The sequence below is a fragment of the Ostrinia furnacalis genome, unplaced genomic scaffold (genome assembly GCF_004193835.3).
Source record: "Ostrinia furnacalis isolate ACB-3 unplaced genomic scaffold, ASM419383v2 OfSCF1353, whole genome shotgun sequence".
In the NCBI taxonomy this organism is placed as follows: domain Eukaryota; kingdom Metazoa; phylum Arthropoda; class Insecta; order Lepidoptera; family Crambidae; genus Ostrinia; species Ostrinia furnacalis.
In genome coordinates, this window is record NW_021131592.1 from 660,626 (window position 1) to 686,940 (window position 26,315).

The 26,315-nt window shown below is 35.8% G+C and overlaps 1 protein-coding gene across 1 annotated transcript in view; it reads left to right on the forward strand.

Annotated features, from left to right (window-relative positions):
* The first annotated feature begins 2,185 nt into the window (after positions 1-2,185).
* Gp150 (leucine-rich repeat domain-containing glycoprotein 150) overlaps positions 2,186-26,315 on the forward strand; it is a 41,133-nt gene continuing 17,003 nt past the window's right edge. Inside the window, exon 1 of the mRNA XM_028304016.1 lies at positions 2,186-2,577. The gene's annotated coding sequence lies outside the window, so the exon portion shown is untranslated. The remainder of the gene's footprint in view (positions 2,578-26,315) is intronic.

Genomic DNA, 26,315 nt, shown 5'->3' on the forward strand with positions numbered 1-26,315 from the left:
AATGTCTTGATCAGACCGTGAAATTGGATCCGATCGAGAACGACGTGCAAATTGTTTTAAATCAAGACCAATTAGAAACACCAGTGATCAACAAAAACTCGTTTCTTGAGCAAAACATTACTTTTTATGATTTTTTCGAAGTGGCTAGGTACTTTACCTCATTTTGTTTACCTAATTGACGAATAAAAATGCAATGCTTTTACATAATCATGAAGATCCTATCTTGTATCTTAGATTCTTTTTTTTTTTTTCATTTCTCCAGTCTGTAAAAAATATAGCTTTCGATAAGTGAAAACAGGACCCTCAAAACTAGCGCTCTACTAACATATTGACTAGCAATTTGCCAAAACTTTCGCTATAACGGCATGTAATTAGATGTTCATGTAAATATAGCCTGTATGTAATGGTTTTTTGAACCCTGTATTATGATTAAAAAGAACCGAACAACTAGGCTAATCGTCTTAACGGGCTGATAACTATAGGTTATAATATTAAATTGCCAAGTCTAAATATTGGCTAGGTTAGCTAGATTAGTTTACATAATTTGGGACACTCAATTTCAAAACTTGTCTCAAAGTTTTTATACAGTCGTAAGTGATACTTACACTTTTTGATTATACTTATAATAAACTCAATGAATCATACAGAATAGACAGAACAGCTCTAGTATAGAACAAACTGCGGTCAGATAGGGATATAAGTGAGCGGAAGATAACATAGATAGACTAACAGTAAGACATGATAATGTAGAAAACTGTCGAACCTGTACAATAGCAGATAGCAGTGTAACTACAAAATTAATCGCTTCTCTAGGATAACCTAGGTTTTATCGCTCGCTAGTGTACATAATGATAAATATTATTTAAATCATCACCTATGATGTTACTTCGATCATTGATTTTAACTTTTAACCGTTTATTTTAATATCAAGTATTTTAATTAACGAACTACCCGCTACTTTAAAAGATAATTTAAATGAAAATAACATTAAGTCCAAGCTAAGGTCGTTTTTTCTGGAACATATTTCATAGCGGAAATGCATTTGCCTAGTATGGGTACGACTTATACGAATAAAAAAAAAAAAATTTAATATCAAGTATGTACCTACATTTACTTACATTAGCACTTACTCTACGCAGCGTCTTAATTCTTCAAGACATAATTTATCACTGAAATTATCAAAGTACATCATACTTCATTAATGATTTTGTTACTTAGGTGTGAAAGCTCTCACTTTTTTCTACAATTTATTTAAGTATACCTACTTAATCTGTTAGATCACTCAATAACCATAAAAAAGGATACGGGATTTAGAAAATGTTAGATCTAACTGAGTAGGGAACAAAATGTGACCTAGATATGATCCTTGTGGGACTCCTTGGGTTTTCCTTTTACATTATAAGAATTCAGTCAGTGTTGAAACATTAATATATTGATTTGTTCGTCAGATAATAGAAAGGCCTACTACTCCAAACATTCCATACGTGTTTATAAACAAATACTCATAATTATGTATCTTTGTCACAGGTCTCAATTAAATCACTAAAATTAATTAATATGAAGAAAGTCACAACTTTTTTCACATTTTTTCCAATTCTTCTAATGAATGATTTATTACATAGCTGCATAGTAATTTAGGTAAACATAAAGCTCCTGTGTATGTCAGGTAGAAACTACATATCACAGACTAGTAGCTCCATCTGGTAACGATTGAGCAAACTATATCAGGAAATATTTTGCTCGAAGAGTGGCTTGCTAATGGTTGTCCTTTTACGTCGACTCGAACTTATTACACAGCGATGATTTTTAACAGTACCGCTAGATGGCGCTTTAGTATTTATCAAGTCCATTTTGATTCTACGAAAGTAATAGGTACATACAAATAAAAAGTTTGTATATTAGTAATGGGACTCAAGCAAGAGGTTAATTTGTTTCTAGATTTGCACTTTCCACAAATGAAAGGAATTTATACACACATAGCTCAGGAACCTTTTCATTTGAGATTTCGTAAATGAATTTATCTAAATTGTTTCTTTTACCTTTATTTCTTTAATTGCTTGATCGTTTACTATTTTGTGACCATAAAGCATCAAAATTTGCTTAATTTTGCTGCCAATCATTATTCATTTTTCTTTGAGAGGTGTATCACACGTCATACTTGAACTATCTGGGTCAGGATATGTATAAAGCAAAGTTTTGAAGCTAGACATCAACCAAAAGAGGACTCATGTAAATATTGTGCAGAATTTTTGAGACGAACAGCAAACATAAGACATGACATTGTCCAACGTACGGTGATGTAGGTTGCTGCACCGCAGGTATCAAAAGCGGTACTGATACTGATATATCTGACTCTTTCTTTGAAGCGGTACAACGTGCAGCGAGAAAGAGACGGGAGGGACGAGCCTCGCGTCACTAAGCAAACAAGCCTCGCTTTCCGAGTTTGTGAGACATTCGACGAGTTGGAACGACCGAACCGCCATTACTCTGGAAGTGTTGGTACCATCGTGACTGTGTCTGCTTTTCGCTTGTTTTTCCGTCGCCGATCGTGTTTTCATCAATACTGCGCAGTGTAAGGTAAGGAAGTTAGTTTTTTATAGTTGTTTTGGAAACAGTGCAGTTATTGAAGTGTATGTGAAAATAAGAAACTGTGTAGAGCTTTCTAACTTATTTATGCAAGGAATTTACCGAGGGCGGTGTGCATATAAGTGAATCGGAGGCTCGCAGGCGAGGCGAGGAGAGCGGCGCTGCCTTCGCCGCCTGCGCAGCCTATACTTCTACTCATGACGATACTGTAAAATGTGTCAAATTTGATAAAAATCGTGCGTGTTTCGTTCTGTGATCCCGTGACTGTGTTCTTTGTAAGTGATTCGTGATGTTTTTGTTTTTTAAGCGGCCGAAATTGGTATTGAAGACAAAAAGAAGCCGTTTCTTTGTGTAGTGAACTCTTGTGCTCTGACGCATCTAGGTATATCGATGACTTAAGTAATCTTGTTCAAGACAAGATTGAGATTCTTATCTTGTTACACGACAAATATTATCAATCTGACAAAGCAGACTTCAAAACTATCATTTAGTAAACAAAAATAAGTAGGTATCACCTCAGATGAGGAGCACTCTTTTAAAAAATGTTAAAAAATTTGACTGAGTCATTCATTAAATGATTACGATTAGGGGATTATGCATAACACAAATGGTATTTTCAATTAAACGTGCTCAATGAATTATTGCCATTAGACAGAACTACCAACATTACGACATACACCTGTGACCTGTTACCTTGTAAAATACAATACAACCAATGTTCATTATGTACTTACCTAGTTACCCCATCGTTCGGGCCATTTGTCGTCTGCTAGCTTTTCCGTAATATCAATAAAACTTTAACCGTTACTGTACTTACCTGTAGGATTTGTTAAAGAAGTTTCCTGAAGCTTTAATTTCTTATATTACTCTTATTTGAAAATATCCAGTTCACGTTTATTGCATAAGCTGTTGATATGTCAGCCCATGCTTTCACGCAACTCCGCGTTAAGTTTCTTCCATAACAAACTTTCAAATACTCAGAAATAATAAATATTCACTGCAAACGCTTCTAGTACACATAGCATAACAAACAGAATCTGGTGTAATATTGTACTTGCCTTATCTCATTCTAAAGCCTTTCACAATCCATCTCGCTGTTTACTGCCAAAGGAAAATACCCAGGTAAAATATTAAATACTCGTATACTCATAGTACTATTCTTATTATATCAAGCTGAACACCTTATGTGGTTAATAATAAAGGCTGTCTGATGTGCTATCGACTGTACAAACTCAGAAAGGACTTGCACGACATGTTTTTGAAGATACCTGAGATGATGTCACGGTGTCCAAGTTACTGTTATTAACGTAACAAATTTCTGACCTTCGACTTGATTACTGGCGATATAGCTACGTACTCTAATTTTACTATCTCATCTTCTGGCCATTACGAAAGTATGATTGATGACGTTGGCCAGAGGGAATTCCTAATTAAATACGAATATGATTCACTCTTTCACTTCCTTGGGGTCGTGTCCTGATTCTGATTCATACTCGATAGCAATAACTATTTGATTGAACACGTGGTGTGGTTTCACATTTGTGTTTTGTATTTTCTCAATACAGAAGCTTCCAGAACTTCTGTGCATAGTTGTTCACTTTGATTGCATTTTTATAAACACATTGATATCTATGTAGGTATCAGTTTGTTAATTTATATTAAGTTTTGCGTTAATCAAGGACGGGTCTTACTTAGACGTGGAAATTATCGTTTAACACGGCAACTATCATGAGTTGCCCAAACAATTTAACACTATTTGTTATTAACTAGTCCAATGCGCTATTTATGGTAAGTTTAACCATATTATTATTATGAATCCTCATGACATCAACCACTACGTCACAGGTGATATTAAAATTAGTTGTCAAAATTTACAAAACCTCTTTGAAAATAACTTCACATTATTATGTTCCTCGCCATTTCTGTATTCATCTCATTCATTGTGTACGGTAATGTCGTTAATACTGCTATCTCATTCTAGGATTGCCATTATTTGTCTCGTTGCCTTATAAAGAAAGCTTACCTTGCTATAACCATAGAACAATAAAGACATAAATAAGGGGACGAGCCAGTTAGATCATTATTTTGTTTTATTCAGTATCTACTGATACAAACTGGCAAATAGAATTACAATTTATTGCAAAGTTCTTTTGTCGATTTAGTTTGCCCATTGTAGTATAGTACCTGTCGACTTAAGAGTTTCACTCTTTTTCTAGATAGTTTTTACAACAAACTTATTGGGATTGGAAGCAACAAAATATTTGTCTATTCTTAACGTTCAAAATATTTAGATGAATTTGACATTTGCGACGCGACGACCTTCGAATTTCGCGTTCCATGCTAGATCTTTAACACGTTGAGTGCGAAACCAGGTCTATAGACCTTGTGTACGTCTCGCTTACCGTGCGGCTAAGAAAATTATAGTCTTCCTTGTCGTGCGAAAGGCATAACTTCAATTGGATCCGGTGTAGGAAAGTGATGAATATATATCTATGATGTATTCTTAAAATAGAATCCAATGATGTAACTACCTTAATACCAGGTTTTTAGACCTGGTACCGCACGGAAGTAATAAAATATCTTCACAATGCGAAACCAGGTCGAAGCACCTTGTACCCTGCGCACCTGGTACCGCACCCCACGCTAGCTTCGTGCAGCCAGTGTTGCCTCGCATTCGTAAGAAACGCACATGTCGACATGGCGTCAAGAGAAACAAACAAAATCAAAACTGCAAATTGATTATAATTTAATTTGTTACACTAATAATGTTATATGCTATGCTATTAAATAATGTTTTTCGTGACAAACATTTGAAGTTGTAACTAAATGTTATTAAATAATATGTTTTCTTTAAATATAGCTTATTTAAGTATTTATGCACGTATGTCTTATTTGTGAAATATTTAGACTAAATTATTAAAACATCTTTGTTTGTCACTTTTTTAAATTTTTATTAAAACTTAATTTAAACTATCGATATTTGTATTTCACATCCCTAGAATACCCACCAGACTTCCCTACTTCAGTGCGGCACAGGGTGCATAAGCCTTGTATTTTGAATATAGCTATAATTTTTATACTAAACAAGTTATTCACGAACGCCTTCAGGTGTATGTCAATAAATGCATTATTATTTATATTCAAAGAAAAAAAACACAAAATCTATTAACATGAAGCCAAAAATAAAATTAATATATCTTAATTAATACAAGGTCTTTAAGCCTTGTGCCGCCACAATGTAAGTTTTAATACCAGGTTTACTGACCTTGTACCGAAGGAATGGAAAGTATTAGAAAGTTACTGCCGCAGCAAAGGTGTTAACCCAAAATGCGGAAACAAATTTCTTAGTTCAATGCAAAAATCATTGATTTCAAAAAGTTTGATGATACGTCAAATATGTTAGGCCTTACTCCTAGGCAGCTGATGATTTTGATCAGACTATTGTGGTTAATCTCAAAAGCCTGACTAGATCCGAAACATGTATTTGAATGGAATTAGAATTAGCCGACAATCTAGTTGATCGAGCAACTGATCGACTGATTGATTAACCTAATTGAACCAATTAAAACTGCAGGCAGCTAATAGAATGTGATGTCAGGCGCATATGGTTAATTGTAGGTACACTACAGATGTAATCATATCTTTATTTAGCTCTAAATTCGACTCCGTTTGTTAATACGAAAGGGTATTTGATCACGAGCAATGAACATGCAGCTGGTAATGGCAACCCTAAACGCTAGCAAGAACAAGGCTGCGTTGCGTTCGCGCCGCCTTATAAAAACGCAGTCATGTGATCACTCGTCGGCGAAGCGAATGCCTTTCTTGCCAGCCAGCAACTTCAATTCCATATTTATTAGTCATTGATCAACTGGTATGCTTTTTGCTAACTTGACTTAAACTACCACTTAGTTTTTTTTGGCTAGACTATTTGGTGCTGCCTCGAATATGCTAGGTGACACGGTTACATTCAATTGATCTTTACGTGTCAATGACAGATTCGCTTTTATTAATGAAATTATTGCAGTACTTTTTAACTTCTTCATTAACAAAAAAGTTATTTAAATGATAAATAAACTCGAAATGGAAAGGGATCGTCTAACCCAGTCCCTAATTTGTTCAAAATCGAATTTCTTTTTATACCTTTTGTGCGCCTTCAGTTCAGGTTGAGAACTTCCAAGAATGGCGTCTTTGTCGGCCTTTCAGAGAACCGGGCATATCGTCTGACTTAACTGTTTAGTGTTTCACTGTTCCTGTATAAGGTTTTAAGAGGTAAATTTGTAAAGAAAGGTATCATTTATCGGCGATTATTCAGCTCTACAATCCTGAAGTTATAATAATTCTACATAATGTAAAGTTCGTGCAATACCAGCCTGTTTCCTTGAATTGACTCAGTTTTGCTGGAATAACCTACTTACTCATAATTTTGTTTTGAAAACTTTGCTAGTTTACCAAACAAACCACACCAAATCCTGTTGCCAAAACTAGGTTTAGCAATAGCTAAAATCATAACGCTTTCTTAAACAAATCTAGGTCGAACTCCTCGCCGAACATAGTTTGCTATACATCTTGATTCGACGACTGTTATAAAGGAATATCTATGTAGATATCAGTTTGTTAATGCTGAGTACTCACCCACATACACTTATGGAGTATGCCTTATCCGATGAAACATAAAAGGAAGTCCGAGTATCCGTAGTACTAACAGACGATATTAAATTCTAACGTATTAGGAACTTATACGGTTCACCTCGAGACGAAACAAACGAAGATGTTAAAAGAAACAATCTAAATCTTCGTGTCGAATAAGTTAACGACTTGACAGCGGCCATTAATGTCAGTGTCGTACATAATGAGAACGAGACGGTGTTAGCTAACTCGAGAATCATTTACCAAATGACGTCATGTGTAGCCGTATTTGGCGGGTCGGGATTTTACTATTAAATTGGCAAACGTTTAGGTCTGCGGTACATATTAAAGAGGTGCTGTAGAGTAACACACAAATTAAAATACAAAGTACGAGTACGTATACCTCCATTAGAAATAGGGTTATCCTTTGTTTTATCATTCGTATCTATTGCTTCATCAATCTCTGACTAAACCAAAATAATTCTTAATAATACCTCCCATGATTTTCCATCATAACATGTTTGTTGCACATATTTTAATTTAATTTAGGCAGCATTTACACCTGTTGTTCACGTAATAACTTTATTTATTACAATTGCAAACGATCATAAATTTTCTTTTCATACAAATACGCGCAGTAAATAAAATCACTTTTACACGCTTCTGAATCATTGCGATAATAAAGTGGTTTCACAATCGTATAACCAACCTTTTCCGTCGATTCACGCTGGCATTCAACAGGTTAAGTCTTTTGAAAACCGCGCGAACATTCCCTGGATGCCGGCGAAGTTCACCTTACAATGCGCGAACGCAGTTTCCCGTACTTTGTTCGCTCGTTGAGGAAGTTATTTTCGAAACGATTGCCATTTAGCATTCAGGAGGTTCTTCGTTTTTCTTTTAACCTTCGTTCGTTAACGAAACGGTTTTTCTGAAGTCTTAACTAGTTTTTATTTTAGCAAGAATCAAGATGAGAGAAAGTCTACATTCAGTAAATATGGATGATGACAGTGCTAAGATCTTCATAAAATTACATAAATGCCATTTTATTTAAATTAAAATTATAGATTTCTAATTACAGCAAACTAGAAAATCATGTTTAATAAAACAGTTATTTACTACATAGTTAAATTGTTAAGCAATGCAATCGAAAGCATAAACCTAGGAATAGTGATGTTTCCTCATTTATCAACATTAAAAGCAGTATTTTATTACATATTTTTCCTTTATTAAGTATAAATAAATGGCAGCACAACCAGAGACAAAATTACGAATATCCATAATAAACTTTATTAATCAAGAAATTTTTCGAATGATAAGATCACGTGTATGGCTTACTGTACCGATTGAACGAATGAAGGCAGTAAAAAAGTTAATGACCAAAAAGTTAACTTTGACATGCGCAGCCACACCGCAGCACGTAGCCATTCAATTCCGTCACCAACGCGCTAGTTCCGTTTCCGCTTCTTTTATATTGGACATTGGTACAAATACCGTGGAGGTTTTTATTTATTTATCTACGTTGTCTCTTTGTGCACTAACAGAATTTTTCTCTTCTCTGCCAAAACACTTTCTGGTTTTTCTATGTTACAATTTCATCTTCTTTCCTTGCGTGTGCTAGTAAGAGGGGTTACTAGAAATATTCAGCAAAGACAGTCGAGTCTACACCATCATTATCCAAAATGATTATGACGTTGAATTTGAATCCTTTTTCTCGTATTTTTTATTAGCTATCGTATCACAAGAGTTCCGAACATGTATTTACTCTTCTAATTTCGGGTTTATCTCATTTACAAGTTATTTTCATTCATTGCCAACATAACCGTTTCGTCTACTCTAATCACATTGCTAAAATATTCTACATCAATACAAAAATGCTCTGTGAAGAATTTCAAATGACCAAACTACTAGTGTAAATAAATGTAGACCAAATCTACTTGAAATTCTTAGACTAGGATTGGTTGTGTTTACTCGTAACCTTCTAAAGTCCAGATTAGATTCTAGAAAGAAATTCTATAAAATTATACGTTTACTCGTTTGTAAGTATATCAAACATATCAATCATCAATATCTATGATCAAAATCTTTCTTAAAACAAGGGAAACTATGATTTTAAAGCTCTCTCTGTGTGGCTTTAACAAGCTTTACGTCACCATGTACTTTTACTTGTAACACTAAACCTTCAAAATTCAAACTAATCTCAAGTATTTCTTTAGTATACTTATCAACGCTGTCATACATTTGCATACACTATCAAGGCACTTACCTATGAATTTGCATGTTGTATTATCAACGCGGAAAAACCATTGATCAAGAAAATGTTGTAATATCAAGGCGTAAAAACCATTAATTAAGAAAATCAAAAAATATTATGTAATTGTTATTTTTAAATATGGTGTTTATTTTTTCTTTTAGTATCTTTTTATCCTTAAGATTCTCTAACTTTACAAGTATTTCGTATATTTGCTCTGTACATATTTTATGGACAGACGCCTTTATCATTCATATCTGTCACGAGCAATTTTAGCAATTGAAGAAACTTTACTTCACTAATTAAACAATCAAAATCATGACTACGCACGCACTCTACTTTGTGTCTTTTGGCCGTTTTAATGAAGATATTGATTAAGATTTAGTTATAACAGATTTAATGATCACAGATAAGTCCAGTTTAACTATAATCTTAGTAGGTACCTTTCCGCAACAAGCGGAACACACTGAAACAATATAGTTTCTCGGTGCCAGCTTTATTAGCCAAACAAACTATGGCTGTAGCCATGTGTTTGTGGCCTGCAAATATGACGTCACCGGCAAACGAGACGGCTCATTTCAGTTTAATTAACACCCGGCTTCAAACTATTTTGCGGGCTCTAATTTCCTTTGCGAGGACAGACTTTCAATCATTATTGCTTAAGTTTAAAATGCATTGAAATAAAAATAATTTACAATTTATAACATCAATCGGTTCTGCCGATAAATGTTAGTTTTCGTCTCGCATTTTCTAAGCGATATGACCCACGTGTAATCAACTTCTCATAGTTTTATAAACTTTATTTATCCTACCTTGAATTTGCTGATTGTTAATTAAGAACATTTCCAGATAAGTACAATCGGTCGGAGATTACTATAGTTTGGCAAGTCCAAAATGGTCCATGTGGCCAAATGACGCTTTATAGCATTATTTCTTTTCCACTGACGGTATGAAAAAGTCTTGTTGAATTTTCCTCTCAGTTACTTTGATCTTTTTTGTTGATTTATTATAAGAAATTTAGCAGTGTAACATATTATTAGAGAGATATTTCCTAAAATAGCAGGCGTCACAGAACGTTATGTTGTCTAGTAGGGAAACAATTGCGTCTGTTGTTGCTGACGTTTTAATGAAAATGTTTCGAGTCTATTTGTTCTATTTTTACACTAAAACCAGACAATCGAAAGTCTCAATTAGAACGGTCTGCTAAATTCTAAAACTAATACTGATGTCATTGAATTCTTGCTTTTACAGTTTTTCCGAACGTTTTATTGTTGTTCGCTTGAACAAAACGTGTTTTATCTCAAACCATAGCCGCCCACTGTTTTGTAAAACAAAGTCTCTTTCGATCATCGTATGGACGGATTTCATAAGGACAAAAATATGAATCAGCAGGTTTTTTATTACGTCAAAAGATTTATAGTTTTAAAAACTGTTCAGGGCACGTACCTTTAAAGTATCCGAATAGCAATTTGCATACGAAACTGCATCGATATAACTTTGTTCGATTTCACATAATCTGAACGCATTCATTTATAAGAATCTGATTCATGTATTTCACGTATTTCATCATCATATCGACGCTAATCTGCTTTACTATTCCTATGCATGACCTTTTCAGCTTTCAGTCTTTTAAAACGTCTAATTTTGCTAGCATAATAATGTAAATATTCTCTAACACCATCATGATGTGATGACATTTCCATTCCATTTCCAGGGATTTAGTCTCAGTTATATCTAAGTACGTAGCTGTAAGCTTCTTCTTCTTTTTTCATGTATCTTCCTTTTTTGTATCTTCTCCTTTCCCGTTTTATAAGATTATGTCATCTGGTGTTTATCATTGCATTATTTAATTTTAGTTTGTAAAATCGTGTTGCAATCCGCCGAAATATTGTCAGAAATTGGAAAACCATACGACATCCTCTTCGCGAACAGGATTTCCAATCGATTACAAAATATTGTACAACTATTCGAGAGCGTGCATTATCACCCGTATACGTTGTGAGTCAGACAATCAGAGTGCAGACTGGAAAAAGTATATTTCAAGAACCCGCTCACGCGTCATCATGACCTAGGCTGTCGGACAAGGTAAAACGGAAAATCTACTACAATCGACAATACATCGGACTACATTTTTGTTGCAGAATAGCTCCTATTAGAGCTACTAACATACCCCAGCTTGATGAGCCGTCAGTGCAATAAATTTTAATTAAAAATACACTGATTTGACTTATCATAATTTGGGTTTTATAATCCGCCTCATTATGCGTACTTTGGCAATCTTTCAAACCGATAAGGCTAACTTACATTGACTCCGAACTTTTTATGACCACAGTACCTAATTGATTTTACAAATTGAAATAATGAGATGTGAAGTCTCTACATGTTGATGTTATTGGAAACCTACCTAATTATTCTGTCTGGGGCGTCACTCGGCGTCAGTTGTGGTTGAGTGGTGACCGTGGCATTCGTTTTGGAACATTTCCAGTCAATGAAGTAGGTGCATTAATACTGCACTGCTCTATTGGTTCTCACAACTTCTCACCAATTCGTGTTCGTGTAAAAGCACTTTTTAAAAGCGTTCTTGCAATAACCCTCCTTCTGGCGCAGTCAGGTAAAAAGTATATGACTTTTATGACTTTATTTCCTTTGATTATGCAACTAATTATGTGACTCGTATTTTAAATAGATCACCAAAACTCCATTCAAATTGATGCATAAATTAACCTTGTTTCAAGAACAGAGCTGTGTATTTTAATTACGATAGATTTTTATGCGAGTTTAATAAATGTTTAATACGTTTCCAAAGCATCTGAAAATGTAGTTCGGAGATAGATTTTGTGAACCATAAAAACGCGATATCATTATTTTTATATTTAGGTCGAGCTTGTAAAAAGTCTAACCCAGATTCACCTACGCTTCGAATCAGTCTACAAAATATCTGGTATTGAAAACCTTGAAACAAACGGATTCCCGACCAATAAAACTATTAGTTCTGTAACCTCTGTTTTGGATCGAGCATAAAATTGATTGAAAGCCCAATCTGTTTCGGCTAGTTGCCCGTCAATGAGTTTGCGGCTAAATATAACGTCAGTTATGTCGATAGCTTCAGTGTTACACAACTAAATATAATTTGGTTATGGTAAAAGCACGCGATGTTTATCGGAGTCTAGTCATTATTTCGTCTAATTAAATAATATCGCAGACATTTTGGCAATGATTTTCAGGCATGTTTTTAAATGCTTTAGCGGTGATACCAGAAGTATGAATAATTTTATTGACAAAGTGCTAGTCACCGTACATAAAGACTAATTAACTTTATGCAAAATAGTCTTTATTTGTTGTATCCTTATGACTCAAATTGTCCTACAAAAGTTTCTTTGAATAGGTAAACTGCGCAATCATATTTTCTTACATGAAATTTTCTACCAGTAACTTTTCCGATAACCCCAATCTTTTATCTTTTATCACAATAACAATAATGAGGGACAAACGTCAACAACCTCTGTGTTTACCCACATGCTGAAACTCTGCCAATATTGTGACCTTAGCTTCATCTGTTCCACGTCATTTCAGATGTCATTTTATTTTTATAGCATCAGTGACGTCACACTTGGCGCCACCACACCTTGCAATATGAATGGGTTGGATTGATAAAAATCTTAAGTCGTCGATTCGTTTGATGCAAATGATAATGTCGGTGATTTAAGTATGTTTAATGACAACTACAATGTATTAAAAGCAGCTTGTCATGTTTTCTTTGTGGAAATCAAAAACGGAATAAAAGACAGAGAAGATCAGAAGACATTGTGTTAGCCTTTCAGTCAGTCGGCCTGTGTCAGCCCCTTTATAGGATTTCCTTTGATGACGACAGGTTTGGAACTTTGGAACCTCTATAAAGGCTAAAACCTTATACTGAACATAAGCACAAATACGTACTGGCGGTATTTGACCCATCCCTCGTGTAATGGAACCTTTTTGATGCCCAATGTTTAGTACTTACCTTTAAATCCTCATTAGAAATTAGAAAACTAGTAAGTGTCAATGTGTAGCAGAAAACACAAGCGTCTAGTTAACTAACTAGACCTAACCGAAATTAATATTAATTAGAGGAAAATATGTGAGCTGTGCTAGGCTGTGAATGAATAGGTACATGAGAAATGCTTGATAAAGCACATAAATATTGTTTCGTACATTTAAAAGCATTGTTTTTAATGCAAATATGTAGCGTTTACGTGTGTGTCACTTATTTCTTTAATATTTGAATTTCTTATCAATATGGCGTCATAACATGTGTTAAGGTATGAGCCATTGTGAGCTGGAAATTCGCATGAAGTTATTTGCTTCAATTATGTATCTCTTTTGAAATGTACGGAAGTCAAACTAAAAGCTGAACCATCTTAAATCTTAAGTAGTGATAGAAGCTATTATATCAATTGATAGCTCTCTAATTTGCAGTCGATTCTGCATTGGTGAATTCCAAGACAGCCTTAAAATCTTGCTTGTATTTACCTGTTCTACAATTTCTGGACGGCTTTAAAGTAAATCGGCTTATTGTCCTAAAGATAATTTAACGTTCAGTAATTAAGAACTGGAGCGACGCAACGCACTCTTATCGCCAAGGAATGCGTAGGGGAGATGGGCCCAAAGCGGGTAACTTAAGGTTTCTGTCAATAAAAAAGACGTTACTGCAGTTGCAAAGTTATTTATTTTTAATAATTCGTACAAGTATGTATTAAACTTTGTAATAAAAACTAAAAATCACTTCTCTTGTAATAAATCACTTCAAAAATTTAAAAACTAATCAGTCAGTCATTTTACCCGGTTTGCCCGCAGGGGGTGCCCAAAGCGGGTATGGCCCCTGGGGCAAAACGGGTCGAGACTGGGCAAGGCGGGTAACCATGAGATCTTTTTCTTAAAAACTATACTATCTTAACAAAATAATTAAAGTTTTCGTAAAACTTTAAAAAAAGATGATACACAATCACATTATACAAGGAACTTGAAGTTTACAGCCGTTATTTAGGACAAATTGTATCTTATAACTAATCAACAATTATTGCTTTGTAGCTTATAGCAAAACCATAACACGTCAGTCTTAAATCACATTCGTCAATCTTAATTATTTATCAAAAAGAGAGGTTTTGTGAACAGTATCAAAATGAACACAATAATATAAAACTATGAAATTATAAAAAAGTAACACTACCGTTCACAAAATAAAAACATTCAAAATATTTTTAATGATCTGTGGCAATTTATTCTTGACATAGATCACAATAGTAGGCTCCTACGCCTAAATAGCTTGTGCATTGTTCATGGGCCCAACCATGACAATCATCGCACCTTATCCAGTCTTCTGTTGGTGGATTTTCGTAAATTTCGTGGCATATAAAGCAGACACATTTTTCCGATGTGTTTATATTGCCTTTTCCGCTTACAGATTTTCTTGTGTTTGACGTCGAAGCTTTTTGTTGTTTACCTTTTTTGGCCGTAGGTGAAGCTGTGTGTTTAGTTGAAGCTGTGATTTTACAACCTTTTGGAACACCTATTTTGGTCACAGATTTTACATTTTCTTTTCCTTTAAGTTTCTTGAGTGATACTGTCTGTTTCTTCGACTCAATTTTCCTTTGTTCCTCTTTAATGGGAGTACTGGTTAAAACTTCTGACTTTTGTGCTTTACGTTTGCGAGATGTCTTAGGTGCAGTTAGTTTTGGTGTAGGACGAATATCCATTGGTGTCACCCTGATTGGTGTCACCTTGGTTGGTGTCACACATTCAGGCATCACCATTTTATTAAGCAGATCTTTATCAGGCCTAGAGATGTTTATGTTTATCTCTTCAAGCATTCCATCTAATACTGAAGGGGAAATAGTGCGATCAGAGTCTACAGAACGGCGACGAGGACTATAAGATTGCATTTGTGGATGGTCAGTAGCACTGTTATCTGGGAAGTCTATGGGAATTTCAGGGTCAAAGTTTTTTTGAACAATGGCAGGTTCCGTGGTGATTGAATCGAGTTCATAATCTTGAGGATGATCATTGACAGGGGTCTTTGGAAGGTGTTCAATGGCTGTTGTATTAGAAACTGGAACGTCACATGCATGATCATTGACAGGGGTCTTTGGAAGATGTTCAATGGCTGTTGTATTAGAAACTGGAACGTCACTTGTATTTAATTCCAGCGGTCTTTCGGTCAAGGATGAAGGAAGATAGTCATCATCGCTAAATATATGTCGGTTTACTGGCCATATACCAGTTGCCTTAAATCCTTTAACAGCATTTTGAGCAGAGGCTGCTTTTAAGTAGGCTTCGCCAAATAGTTGACCAATTTCAAACGGCGAAATGATTCTTCCCACATGAGATCGTTGGAAAACCGAAACCGCCTGTTCAAAATAGGTTTTTAAAGGGCCATATACGCTAACATCTAGCGGTTGCGTTTTGTGACTAGTGTGTGGAGGCAACGAAATGAATATAACATTATTTTTTGAGGCGTATTCTAATGCTGGCAGGAATTTGTGAGAAACATGATTATCCATCACAAGTATTACTTTATTTTCTTTGGTCGGCCTCGTCACACCTACAAAATGGCGAAGCCAGTCTAAGAAAGTTGGGCCGGAAATCCATCCACTATCAGTACAAGTAGCTATTGTACCTGGTGGTGACCCATCAAGCAGTCGGGGATTCATACGTTTTCGAGAAAATATCATGAATGGAGGAATGAAGGCTCCAGCTGCATTGCAGCAACACACAACAGTTGTCAATTTTCCTCTTTCAGTACTTGATATTATTCCTACTTGTCTTTTTCCAGTTCTGGTAAGGATTTTTGGCGGTTTATTGCTGGTGGTCTGCACACCGGTCTCGTCAACGTTGTAAATTCTAGTCACGTCAATGTTATTGCGATCTACTTGATCTTGTAAAAGATCAAAAAACCTTTCAACTTGAGGCTTATTGAAACCCCGGGCTCGGGCTACTGACGTTGGCTCTGGCTTTCTTAACGTTAGTTGGGGATGTCTCTTTGCAAATGCTTTATACCAATCTTCTCCAGCAGTTTGATTTTTGAAAGGGTGCGGAATTCTATTGCTCTCTGCGTATTGATATACGAGCGATAAAAAATCAGATTTTGTCAGACCAAAAAAAAGATTATCCATGTGAAACAAGTATTCTATTAATTCAGATTCTTGTTCATCATTAAACACTGTGGAAAACCTACCGAGTTTTTTATCTGCGGAGCCTTTTTTCAAATGTCTTTGTAATGTTGATAAATTTATACCAAATTTTTTTGCAGCACCATTAACTGAGGATTTCTGTGCCTCTTCCATTGCCATCTTCATAGTCTCCACGTCCCACGAAGCTTGTTTGGTCTTTCTTTTATATTTTTGAACCATCTGCAAAAAAATAATTATCAATGAATGATGGATTTACTTTAAAAATACAGTGATTAAAAAATATAAATCATGAAAGCCAATATATTGTGGGATACTATTGAATTGACACTTAAAGTGCACCAAAACAACAAAAATATACATATGAAACTACATTTTTGTATTCATATATAATTAAAATTAATAGTAATATATTTACACGACACAAAAAATGTCTTGGGTAAAGCGGGTAGGGGCAAAGCGGTTACCCGTTTTACCCATACCCGCTTTGCCCAAAAGATACTTTTTCACGTTTTGTAAAATAACCTCAAAATCTTTATCAGAAATGTTGCTCAAACAATAAGAATTTGTCGCTGTTTTAATGCAAAATAATACACTAGTAACAGATTGAACACAACTTTAAACAGAATGAAGTAATTCATATTCACATACCTTGATATTTTTTTGTGAAACAGGCAAATAAAAACATTCGCGTCTCGGAGCTCCGCCGCGCGTCGCCGATGTCTTGGCCAAACTGATTCGTGTCGGAACGCGTTCGGGCGTTGTCGCGACACGCACACATGTGCACAATCGGCTTGTATGCGTGAATTACGAAGGCTACCCGCTTTGGGCGGTATACCCGCTTTGGGCTCACCTCCCCTACTTCAAACATTGAAGCACTGAAAAAACAACGACATTTTGATCCTTAAGCATTCGGTGACTATTCGAGATAACGGTAGTTTATAAACAAGGATTCAACGAACTCTGTAAATTATGAACATATTCTACCAAAAAGTATAGAGAATTCTATGACCTTCCCTAAGCACGAAAATCCTACTGTACTCGGATTCTCCATCAGTCTGACCATTTTAGTTTTTCCAAATTATCTTTTACAGGTTCTGTTATAATTTTATGCTTCCAATAGGTTTCCTTGACCTCATTGTGTATCATTGTAGCAAAACGATCATGAAATTGAATCTGTCACGAATGTTACTCTATCTACAGGCCCTTCTTTCGCTAGTTTTAAAATGTGACCCAGTAGAGACCAGCAATTTATCGGTTTACCCGGTAGATTCTTACCTAGAGGTTTTATTAGTTGATTGATCAATTACCCGAGACGATACCTCATTAGTCTGCAACGAGGCGTTTCAAGGAATCCACAAACAATGGTACTGTCACGTTGCGATTCGCTTGTTATACTATTGGAACAGATTCAGTCGTCATGGCAACCTTGGAGGTCGGATACCTACTCGATTGTGCGTGTGTTGGTGACTTCTGGATGATTCTGTTTTGTTTCGGGATTCGAACACAAAAGACAAACTCTATTTTCAAATTTTTTCCAACCAAAATGACGAAGAAATGGGACGTTTTGTAATGTAACATCAACACTAATTGAAATTCCAATGTTTTCATCAATGCAGACGGTATTTGTGCTGTGTGGGGACGGCCGTAAAAGAATNTTATATCAATTGATAGCTCTCTAATTTGCAGTCGATTCTGCATTGGTGAATTCCAAGACAGCCTTAAAATCTTGCTTGTATTTACCTGTTCTACAATTTCTGGACGGCTTTAAAGTAAATCGGCTTATTGTCCTAAAGATAATTTAACGTTCAGTAATTAAGAACTGGAGCGACGCGACGCTCTCTTATCGCCAAGGAATGCGTACTTCAAACATTGAAGCACTGAAAAAACAACGACATTTTGATCCTCAAGCATTCGGTGACTATTCGAGATAACGGTAGTTTATAAACAAGGATTCAACGAACTCTGTAAATTATGAACATACTTTGCCAAAAAGTATAAAGAATTCTATGATCTTCCCTAAGCACGATAATCCTACTGTACTCGGATTCTCCATTAGTCTGGCCATCTTAGTTTTTCCAAATTATCTTTTACAAGTTCTGTTATAATTTTATGCTTCCAATAGGTTTCCTTGACCTCATTGTGTATCATTGTAGCAAAACGATCATGAAATTGAATCTGTCACGAATGTTACTCTATCTACAGGCCCTTCTTTCGCTAGTTTTAAAATGTGACCCAGTAGAGACCAGCAATTTATCGCTTTACCCGGTAGATTCTTACCTAGAGGTTTTATTAGTTGATTGATCAATTATCCGAGACGATACCTCATTAGTCTGCAACGAGGCGTTTCAAGGAATCCACAAACAATGGTACTGTCACGTTGCGATTCGCTTGTTATACTATTGGAACAGATTCAGTCGTCATGGCAACCTTAGAGGTCGGATACCTACTCGATTGTGCGTGTGTTGGTGACTTCTGGATGATTCTGTTTTGTTTCGGGATTCGAACACAAAAGACAAACTCTATTTTCAAATTTTTTCCAACCAAAATGACGAAGAAATGGGACGTTTTGTAATGTAACATCAACACTAATTGAAATTCCAATGTTTTCATCAATGCAGACGGTATTTAAAAAAAAACAGATATTTGCAGTCAAAAGTAAAAAAACTTAGCACCTGTCTAGACTTTTAAAGTCCAAGTTGTAAATTTAAGTACTTTACTTGATACATTATCGTTGTAGTGATAAGATATCCTTCAGAAAAGTCATCCGAGATGTCCTCTGATCTCATACATTGCGAGAACATCATAAAGGGCTTACTTTACGCCTCCAAACAAACTTCTGCACTCTGCCCACTTCCCCTTGTTCGACTCGTAGTTTGTATGCTTTGAGTCTGCCATCTCAACTTATTTAGTTCGAGAAAGCGAGACGGAAGGTACGTCTATGCACCATTCATAGGCATCACCATTTATAAGCACACGGCTTGCGGTCTCCCAGCATTTGTACTTTGTAGACGCCAGCTCGTCAAACCAAACACTGTGGAGTCTTTTGTCGTTGTAATAGGGTTGAGTTTTCAACAAAAATGTATAGTCTGATGTGCTATCGTCTGTACTTAGTATCACGGCTAAATTGAAGAGGCTCTGCGAACACCGGCCGTTATTAATGAATGAGGATTCTGAATTGGATCGGTTAACGATGTAGGCGTCTGTTTTTATTTCTGAGCGTCGGCGGCAATAAGTAATAAGGTAAACATTAAGCAATAGAGGCCGCTGGAACCAACTTGAAGATTTTACTTGTTCTGACGAATCTTTTGCGTCAACCATTTTGATACAGGTATTCTTATTGATTTAAAAACACGAGATGTAAAAGATATTACGAATGGATTAAAATAATCATGAAATGGGTAAGATTTCTTTGATTATGCAGACATGATTAACAAGATAAGTGGTCCAAAAACCATGTTTTATACAAAGAAACACGGTTTTATGTACAAAATAATCCTCGATTTGGCAACAAAGCATTATCGATCGCTGTGTACGGTTGATAAGCCATCGAAGATAACAAATGTACTTGGGACTGATATTTCCTTTTAATGTAATCAGAGCATAAAAATGGATAGCTATTGAATCTTTGACCAACCTCAGAACAACGATGGCGAGGAACAAAGGAACTTGATAATTTACAATGTAAACGCGCAGCTGTATCGGACTATAAATAGAAATCTTTAAGTAAGTCATCTTCTATAGCTGTTACGTCTAAGCCTCCCAAAGCAATAGGTATAGTCAGGAGCACATCCGACATTTTTGTTACAAAAGGATATAGTACTTGAAGACCAGCAAATCGAGACATAATAGAAATCAATAAAATTGTTACCGCGGTCTCATGCAACCATTTAGGATTCTACGAGATAAAATCATATGTAGATAGAGCAAGTCATATTGATTTGCTCTATCTACATATGCCTATAGTCCAAACTCAAGTCATACATACTTAGAGCTGATCCCTTTCTTAAATGTTCCTATTGAATCCATCCAGCTAATCACATCCACATTACTTATAATCTTCCATTTATATTAAAACAAGATTCTTTCAACCCAACCTTATCTGTTCCCCCAAACACCTCCTTATCAAGGAAGACTGTTCGTTCACAAAACTTTATTTCTTCAGAATTTACCTACGTGTGCTCTTCGGGGAAGCGTTAAGTACGTTAAAATACTTTAGATAACGCCGTGGGTAATATAAGACACTATTATTTAATCTGGGGTTTGCCTTGACGCCACCGAGTTCCGACAAAAGTACCCTACTAGTAGTTTCTGTCGTTTTTCAGTACTGTCTGTCTGCTTTCTATTACGGGACTATTCCCACTGCTCTTTCCCACCGCTGCTACTCTTGTATAGCCAGGATCTAGATTCTACAGCTTGACTACCAATCAAAACCCAACCAGTGAAGGTCAAGTTTGTCCCGGGGGAAAGTTAAACTGTCATTAGACTCGCAACGAAATTAATCAGAAGAACATAGTAGGAGATCGAAGTTAAGGTTCTACTTCCCTCCATAACAAAGCGGTCTGTTTTCTATTAGTAAATAATTGTTTATTAAGAAAATGTATTAGTGAAAAATACTCGATAGTAAATATTCACTGTAAATACTTGGTTTTTCTACTGATAATTACTCTACCTACGCATAGTCCTTCATATTGTAGTCTTCCGTATAAGTACGCCTATTTCAATTGCTTACAAAGTTACAAGTTCTTCATGCGGGTGATATAAACTCGTATGAATAGACAAAAGACGTGTTCAAACACACACGTATGCTTTAATCTGAACCAATTCATGTAGATGTCTGATAGCATCTTACGTATTTACGTACTCAAAATGTAGAAATGATTGATTACTATCTATCAAAATAATCTTGTATAAGTGGTAGATAACGTTAGAAAGTGGTATTTGTCTGAGAAATTCTTTTTCATGACTTGCATAAAGGACAAGTCCAAAATTCGCTTATTTTCCTTTTTACTCCCATTAAACAAGGCCCTATTGCCGTCACATAATGTGATTTTCAAATAGCATTATTATCTCGAGGAGTTTTCATGCTGATAAAGTATTTTTTTCGCCAGTGATTATAATATTGTGAGGTCGTTCTACGAGACACCAAAACAAACATTTGTATTAATATTTAAATAGTCTTTTAATATTTAAACGATATAATCATCATGTAGAGCAAACTAATAAATCAGGATAATCTAGTACATATAACATACATTTTTCTTACAAAATTAGCATTTATTACAGCAACAATATGGCTGAATATGCTGTCGTATGAACTAATATACAAATAGCATCTATGTGGCGAATCGCGTAGCTAACGGGAACTTTGGGAAAGCTCCGAGGGCTTATCGGACGAACATCGAACGGTAATTTTGTTTGGCTTTCTCGCGCCTTCTTTGGCCGAAGTGATGAGTTACAAACAGATGCTGTCTGCTTCTAATTAGTAGCCTTCACACTAGCTATTTCATCCAATTAATTGTTTATGCAACTAATTGAAAATAAGAATAATTTGTATGTGCCTAGTCTCGTTAAAGATAAGCTGGAGCGAATGTAGTCAATTTTTTATTTCATGTGACCTATTGTCTTTAACCGCTTGAGTCCCAGACGGCATTAATTAATGTCATAACAATTGATTATCTATTGTGTCTAGATTCGCGGATCTTGAAGGATTAATTTTTGTGACTGCAGTGTTAAATACTTATGAAAAACTGTTCACAGTTTTTTGTGAAGTTTTTAGTAACAACAGGAAAACTGTTTCTTGGACCTCCCCCAGGTTCTTTACCTTTCTTATTACATAACTGAGAATGACATTATGAACAATCTAAATGAATTTATTAAGGAAAAACAAGGCTTGGTGATAATGACACTTAGGCTGAGTTGTACCACCTTAAAAAGGAGGAGGTTCTCAATTCGATTGTTTACTGTAACATTAACAATCCCGTGCTTTTTGTATGGAGTTTGACAGATTTTTGACGTTAGTCAAAGTTAAAGTAAGATGATGAAACTAAGCCTTTTAATATAAAATCATGATATAGTACACACGGCCACACTGTTAACTATCCATTTCCGTTTTTGCTCTCGCTCTCATCAAGTGATTATTTGCGATAGAACGAGATGACATGACTGGCAATAGTACATGCAACTACCAGACTGCTGAGACAAAAAACAATCTTAGGAAAATGAAAAGTAAACACTATACGAGTAAAATTACTCTAAGATTGTTCCTTAGTGGAAGTAGATCAATATTTTTGCATAAGCTACGTAAACACTCAAGACAGTGCGTATTAAACCGCAAGTACTGACCGATCTGGTTTTTCCTTCCTCTTAGGAGTTATTGCTGGTGTGCACTTATTTAACTGGCTGTGTGGTAATTCCGCACTAGCTCAGATCGCTATATCGAGTGTATGAATTATGACCCTATTTACCAAGAATTACCTGAATGCGATACGAATTACCATTAAATGAATGCAATTATCGCGATTCAGGTGCGTTGATTTTTCCCCCATGCGCGAACATTTTGAAAAAAATTTTATTCAAAGAAGCTTACGGGGGTGTCCATAAGGCAATATTGTTATGTAGGTACTTCTTCAAAATTTCTAATCCCATATATTGGCACACAAGGCGATCTTAATATTATACATTATCTGCCAGGTAACCGTCGGACTAAACAGAAAAAACCGTTTGGCGGTGCAAAAAATACTCACAGAGGCGATATTATTCATAATGATTGTAATATAGCTACAAAAAACTACGATTCTAATATTGAAATAACTCGTAGCCTTACTCAACTAATATCGTCCTAGAAACAGCCATAACCCCATCGGTCGATCACCTTGGCAGATAGGCGGTACTCTACATGATAATAGGGGGTTCTATACATACCTTTGTTTGGTTGATTTCAGAGAAATGGACGTAATCTGAAACTTGAGTAGACAGAAATGAAAATTTATGATAAGAAAGAATGAGAGAAAAACAAAACCTGTGACGTAAAAGTGGAAAAGACGAAAGATTAATAATATCACAAAGACATAAACTGTAGCCTAAATAGTAGGACAACCTTATATCATACTAGCTTTTGCCCGTGGCTTCACCGGTTAAAGTTTAATCAAAATCCGTTCACTAGTTTTTGCGTGAAAGAGTAACAAACATCCAGACATCCATACAAACTTTCGCATTTATACGAGTACGAGTAATATTAGTAGGATGACAAGGAAGGAAACATTTTTATAGCTTTGGAAATCTAAACAATACTATTTTATTTGTACCCTACGTTACATTTGCAAAATCACCCGTTACATTAATCCAAAGTTCGTCACATTGTGTTGTCTCGCCGGCTGTTACATAAAACTAAATTATATGCTCATTCATACATTACTAAACGTATTTCAAGTAGCATTGTGTGAGGCATTACATCATGGGATCGTGCCTTAGCTAAATAAGGATAAAGCTACGTTTAAACTGATCGTTCAGGATTATATTTTTTTAATTTCTTGTAGGTGAAGAAGAAAAGTTATAGGAACATGATCAATGGCGAATTCTGAAAAAGAAATTGTACAGACGAAATCACAACTATCTAAATATTAAACCATCATACGTAAGTTGTAAATAGATATTGTGTAATAACTATGTGCTTTCAATTGTAACATGAAAGACAAATATTATATTCCATCGATTTAAATAATCCAAGGACATAAACATGAGGCCATAAAAGTGTGTTTTTCACACGGTGTGCATATTTTTTCTTTATCAATTTGTAAAGTTAAACCATTCCTTTTTTGCCACCAATGAAGGAACCTAACCATCTGTTGTTTGCTTACGAAAGTGGATACTGCAAAAAAGGCCCGTGTGAACCCAGCCTAGCACTTAGTTCACCGATGAATTTATTTTAGTCGATGACGGGTATTACCATCGCCGCCATTGAGCCAGAGTCCGAGGTTCCATTGTGATTAGTAATTAAATGTCATTGAATGAAGTTTTTATAGGCTTCTTAGTAAAGAAATATCACCCACACATTGAAAGCAGACCTCTAAATAATCTTATAGTTAGTCCTTATCCCAGTTGGAGTAGATTATCAGAAGCAAAACTATTACCAAAGACGGTAGATAAATATTTACTGAAACAGTGAGGTGGGAGGAAAAATATAATAGAGCCAAGCTAGACAATGTACTATGTAATAGACAAGACTTACTGAAGGAGTAATAATAGATCAACTAGACTGTTAACTACTTCGATAGCTTATCCGAATATGAGTTCCCCAGTGTCGTCCAGGCACGACACAATCAACAAACACAGAAACAATCGAACAGGTACCTTGTCTGCCGCCGCGCTGCTGGTAGGTAGGTACTCTGTAGGACGCCGCCGGCCGGTAGTTAGGGCTTCGCCCGGTGTCTTCGGTGGTTCACTTGAGTCACTAACTTCAAGCAAAGTACTGTGGAGGCCTCACACACAAAACATTTCCAAAAGGTCACCAAATTTCACATTTCCGTTGGAGCACACAATAAGCGTGGCACTCGCGGAGCCGGCCCAAACGCGAGAGAGCGAGCTGCATCGCTTTCGTTCGTTTGCCGTCGTGGACGCGGCGCGGCGCTACTGTAGTCGCGCGCGCTCGCCGTGTAAGTTTTGGCGGGACGGAGTTGGCGGCAGATTTAAATAGGTCCCGCGCAATCGTACCGTGCTCATTGAAAGTATGTGTGCCTGAACATAGACTGTAATATTATTAAGGTCAGACCTGACCAATTGACTTAGTCACCGATCAGGATTTACTAAGTCAATTGGTCAGGTCTGACCTTATTGACTAAGTGACTAGACATAGACGTTCCTTGAGAAACCTGGTACAACACTAAAGTGAAGCTCTCGCTCTCTACTTTTTTTCTGCACCGTGCAATTGCTAATTGCAGCATGTATCCCATTTCCAAATGCAGCAATCACAAATCCTTCTGACTTATTAGTCACACGATTGACACTGAACAACTCTGATATCAATAAAGAAGTAGATCTTTAATTTAGTTCTGTTATCAAATCTTTTCGAAGTAAACTTTTATTTGTAGAGTCAGTGGTTTGCAAACTATGAAGAGTCAATTTATCCAGTATTATGAAGAGTCAAGTTCAAGAAGACTGATGGTCTTTTTTATAACACATACAAATATTATTTACAAGTGTCTTTGTAAAAGAATAAAAATATTCAACACCGCTGTATAAATAGAGTTTTCACAATACAAAGATCGATGTCAGTTATTTCCTCGCCGCCCACTTTGTAAAAACCGGAATCGGATACTATTGTTCTGTCGGCACGTCTGGAAAAACTCCGATAAAAAATAGTGATGTCCTCTCACAAATTGTTCGTGTTATTACTACCTATGTCGCTTTACGATAATTCCAGTGTTACTTGAACTAAATTATAGAAAAGAGCAGCAATAGAAAAAACAATGCAGCAACTAAATCATTATGAACCGATTTAAGTTTTTGCCACTGTCTATGGCGTCCAACAGATCTCTAGACTGTGACGTGTTTAATGATTTATTATTATAATTTTGCCATCCTTATTTCAATGAGCATAAAGTATAATTTGGCCGTGATAAACAGATAAGGCATTCGACGCACGCGCACGCGAGGATTTACGGGTCACGTCCGAATTAACGAATGGCTTTTGG